Source organism: Odocoileus virginianus, chromosome 2 (assembly GCF_023699985.2).
Source record: "Odocoileus virginianus isolate 20LAN1187 ecotype Illinois chromosome 2, Ovbor_1.2, whole genome shotgun sequence".
NCBI lineage: Eukaryota > Metazoa > Chordata > Mammalia > Artiodactyla > Cervidae > Odocoileus > Odocoileus virginianus.
The window spans coordinates 6370559-6375648 of NC_069675.1; the positions used below are offsets into that span (position 1 = coordinate 6370559).

Below are 5090 nucleotides of genomic sequence, written 5' to 3' on the forward strand. Positions count from 1 at the left end.
TTATGTCACTGAATGACCCAGAGGCTGTCTTCACCTTGAGCAAGCATGAGCTGGTGGAGAAGCCCTGATAATTACACAATCAGTTAAGGCTACTGTGAAAAGTACTGCAAAGGAGAATACCACTGCTGCAACACTGAGAATCAGGGGTCCTGTCCAAACGGGAGTGTGGCGCAGGAGTGGGGAATCAGAAGTGCTTGAAACAGACCTGAAGCATAGAGGTTAGCTGAGTGTATTCGTCAGCTAGAGCTGCCATAACAGAATATGTGTGTGTGCGCACACGTGCGCGCGTGTGTGCGCCTGTGTGTGTGTGTGTGTGTGCGCGCGCGCTCAGTCACTCAGTCGTGTCCAACTCTTGCGACACCATGGACTGTAGCCTGCCAGGCTCCTTTGTCCATGGGATTTCCCAACCAAGAATACTGGAGTGGGGAGCCATTTCCTTCTCCAGGGCATCTTCCTGACCCAGGGATCAAACCCACATCTCCTGCATGCCAGGTGGATTCTTTACCACTGAGCCATCTGGGAAGCCCCACCATAACAGAATAGACAACAGACATTTGTTTCTCACCTTTCTTGAGATGAGATCTCCAGCCAATCTGGCTTTTGATAAGGCTCCCTTCCTAGCTTGTACGTGGTATAGATAGATGGCTGTCTTCCCGCGGTGTCCTCCCCAGGTGGGGTGGGGGAAACGTGGTGGCCCGTGGTGTTTTCTGTTTATGTGGGCATGAATTCTATTGGATCGGCGTCCCATCCTGATACCCTCATGTAACTGTAATAACCTCCGTAATGGCCCTATCTCCAAATACTCCAAACACTAGGGACTGGGGCTTCAACATGTGGATTTTGGGAAGGATACAAACATTCAGTCTGTAATATCAAGGATGGACGGAAGGAAGGATGCTGTGAGCAGAGGCCCAGGGGCAGAAGGGGGAAGGAGTAACCAGGTGGCTGGAAGACAAACCAGAGGCTGGAGGAAGGGGTGGGTCAGCCTGGGCCTGGGAGGCCAAGTGAAAGATTTTGTTCTATCCAGAAGCAGTGGAAAATGAATGGAGGGTGTGAAGCAGGGGCCTGACCCTGGAGAATGGGAATGAAGTAGGATGGGCAGTCAGCAGGCAGGAGGTGATGGCAGTTGAAACTAGGGCAGTAGTTGTGGGGATGGACAGAAAGAGATGGATTTGCCATATGTTTTGGAGGTCTGCGGGTCCCCTGCATTCTAACAGCCTCTGCAGTTCCATAAGGAAACTGGAGGTCTAGTCTATGGACAAAGCACACGGGACCATCAGCAAACTTAAGAGGGGACCTGCGCTGAGAGGTGGGGAAATGACCCGTGTTGTGCCCACGGGGGCTGCAGTTCGGCAGCCCCCCTCTCCCTTGGCTCCCGGAACCCTAACCTGCAGACCTAACCCCTTATCCAACACCCTGTAGCCCTTCCCCCGCCGCACCCGAGAAGTGCCTGACCAGTCTTTTCCTGGCATTTTGAGGCTGTTGTAATGTCGATGGTGGAGAATCTTGGCTCCCTGTACTGCCGGGTTTAGCTTTGATATGCTTTTCAGCATCCAAAACCTTGTGATCTTTTCCCCATGTTTAGAAGGGTTTTGGGAAAGGCCAGAATCAGAGGCAGGTGTTTAGGTCACCATCTTTTCTCAGAGGTCAGCACCTGAGCAGTGGATGGGGAAGGACTACTTTTGCTTTTCTGAGAAAAGAATTCCTTCTTTTGTAAGAAAGGAATTCAGTCATGAAGTCCTTGAACCAGCCAGGGTGGTTTCTGTTTGCAAAATTCTGTTTAATGTTTCCTTCAACCCTGGATGGCATGATATCTAGTATGGATATTAAAATTTAAAAAGTAAGTGTTAATCGCTCAATCATGCCCAACTCTTTGTGACCCCAGGGACTGTAGCCCACCAGGCTCCCCTGTCCATGTGGATTCTCCAGGCAAGAATACTGGAGTGGGTGGCCATGCCCTGATGAGGATGCTGGTCCATGAATGCCACTCTGAGTAGCAAGGGTGGGACAGTGTGGCATCTGTAGATGAGGAAAAAGTATTTCTGAACTCTCTCAGGGTCCCTGGCTGGGTCTGAAAATCAAACTGACTAAGACAAATTAATAGGAGAAAAGCATACACATCTGTTGACTTAAAAAATATTCACACACTACAACTAGAGAATAGCCCCTACTCACCACAACTAGAAAGCCCAGGTGCAGCAATGAAGACTCACCACAGTCAAAAAATAAAGTAAATAAATCTTAAAAAAGAAAATAGTCACAACCTTAAAATTGAGAGTTATGTTTTATTTAGTGGAAATTTTCAGGAGACAGTTCAGATGCTGTCCAGCAGACAGCATCTCAAGTAGACCCTGAGAGAACTGCTCCAAAGAGGTGAGGGGAGTCAGGTTATATAGAAGTTTTGCAAGAAAGGGCTGGTAGTCTGAACCTCAAAAGAGTATTGTTAACCAAAGAAAACCAGATATCCCAAGTTAAGGAATTTAGCACTTTTCTATGTATGGGAAGATGCAAGAGTTTGGGCTCACTGAAATCATTTCTTTGATATACACCTCAGCGATCCAGGGCCAATATCCTGTTTTCAGATCCTGAGTTTCCCCAAGGCTCACCATAGGGAGTGGCTGCAGTCTGGTGGCTGCTAGATGGCAGATATTCTTTCCTTCTGGAGTGTCCTCAGGGCTCACCAGTTCCCATCAGAGGTCTGTAATCACTGATGACTGCGACATCCTTGTTTACTGATATGGCAGGAAATGTTCCATTTCTCACATTTATGCATGACATGGGAGCCCTCACAAGGGGAAGAAGACATGGAGAAACAGTCACACTTGAGTGCTTCTCTGCTGGGCTTGTTGAGGAGCAGGCAGACGTGTAGAGATGAAAGTGAAAGTGTTAATCACTCAGTCATGTTTCTCTTTGTGACCCCATGGACTGTAGCCTGCCAGGCTCCTCTATCCATGGAATTCTCCAGGCAAGAATACTGGAGTGGTTTGCCATTCCCTTCTCCAGGGGATCTTCCTGACCCAGGGATCAAAACCAGGTCTCCCACAATGCAGACAGATTCTTTACCATCTAATAGGGGAGGTCAAACAGGGCAAATAAGTGTTGTAAACTGGTTGAAACTCAGCCAGGCCTGTTCTCTTGGGTTCTTTTTGGTGTCCCTTTGTCTTTGGAAATAAGGCTGCTCCCTTCCTTGGGGTTTGCAGAGGGCACCCCTCTTAAGGGATTTATGGCCCATCTCAAAGGCGAAGAGTCGGGAAAAAGAGTACTGACCTTCCTGCACCTGCCGTTTGCTCAAACGCCTTCAACTGGAAGCATTCATGATGCCAAGGTGCTATAACTGGGGGCAGTGTGTCCTGAACCCCATCCCATTGCACTTTAAAAAAAATATTTATTTGGCTGCCCAAGGTCTTAGTTGCAGCATGTGAGATCTAGTTCCCTGACCAGGGATCAAACCTAGACCCCCACATTGGGAACATGGAGTTTTAGCCACTGGACCACCAGGGAAATCCCTCACTGTTGGTTTTCAGTCTTATCTCTCTCACTTATTAACACTTCATTGTTGTTCAGTTGCTTAGTCGTGTCCGACTCTTTGAGACCTCATTGACTGTGGCACAACAGGCTTCCCTCTCCTTCACCATCTATTGGAGTTTGCTCAAACTCATGTCCATTGAGTCAGTGATGCCATCCAACCAGCTGCCCTCTGTCACCCCCTTCTCCTCTTGCCCTCAATCTTTCCCAGCATCAGGATCTTTTCCAATGTGTTGGCTCTTTGCATAAGGTGGCCAAAATAGTGAGCTTCAGCTTCAGCATCAGTCCTTCCAATGAACATTGAGGGTTCATTTCCTTTAGAACTGATTGGTTTGATCTCCTTGCTGTGCAAGTGACTCTCAAGAGTCTTCTCTAGCACCATAGTTTGAAAGTGTGAATTCTTTGGCACTCAATCATCTTCATGATCCAACCCTCACATGACTGCTGGAAAAATCATAGCTTTGACTATATGGATTGTTGTTGGCAAAGAGATGCCTCTGTTTTTTAATATTCTATCTAGGTGTGTCATAGCTTTTCTTGCAAGGAGCCAGCGTCTTTGAATTTCATGGCTGAAGTTACCATCTGCAGTGATTATGCAGCCCAAGAAAATAAAATCTTCCACTTTTTATTTTTCCACTTCCACTTTTTTCCCCCATTTTTTTCCCCCATCTATTTGCCATGAAGTGATGGGATCAGATGCTATGATCTTAGTTTTTTGAATTAACACCGTAGTTGGGGTCAATTCATGACACTAATTTAACCTCTCTGAGGCTCAGTATCCTCATCTCTAAAATAAGGACAGTCACATCAACCTCACTGGTAAATTTCCATCCAAGGAGATGAAAACATGGAAAATTATCTCACTCATTCCTGTGAGAATCAGAGGAGCCGCCTCCGCCAATGCAGCGCATTAAGGCTGCTATCCAGACGGAGCTGTTAATGTTTGAATCAGGGCCCAGATCTCAGATTAGGGAGGCAGCTCTCATCGTCACCCAGGAAAAGTGGTCTTAAATGCAGCTTGCGCTCCTTTCAGAGTGGACGGCCGGCAAGAGGGAAATTGCACGTTGAGTAGGCAGCATCCAGACCTGGGTACACACACATGTGCCTTATGTGGAACTTCAGAAATGGTTCCTCCCAAGCTCAGGGTCCAGACTCTCCCTCCAACACAACTGAAAGAGGCAAAGCTAAATCCACTTCTTCTTTTTTTTTTTTTTTTTTTGTCACACTATGTGGCTTATGGGATCTTAGTTCCCTGACCAGGGATTGAACCTGTGCCCTTGACAGTGAAAATGCCAAGTCTTAGCCACTGGACCACCAAGGAATTCCCAAACTAGCTCCAGTTTATCCAGAGAGAACAAGATGGGATCTCATTTCCTCAAGCCCACGCTGTAGACAAATAGATCAGAACCTGGGTCTGTGTGGCCACCTGATGGCCAGGCTGGAAAGAGGTGGCCCTACTGTGTGCAGGTTGGAACTCCGTCTGCTGCCTCTCCATGTGTTTCCTTTCTTGGAATAGCAGTTGATTCTCAGTGCTCAGGGTTGCCAGCATTCCCATTCAAGCCCGT

The 5090-nt window shown here is 47.5% G+C and overlaps 1 non-coding gene across 1 annotated transcript; it reads right to left on the bottom strand.

Annotated features, from left to right (window-relative positions):
* Positions 1-4773: 4773 nt before the first annotated feature.
* Positions 4774-4846, bottom strand: TRNAE-UUC (transfer RNA glutamic acid (anticodon UUC)). Its single transcript has one exon. It is a non-coding gene; the product is annotated as a tRNA-Glu (tRNA).
* Positions 4847-5090: the final 244 nt, after the last annotated feature.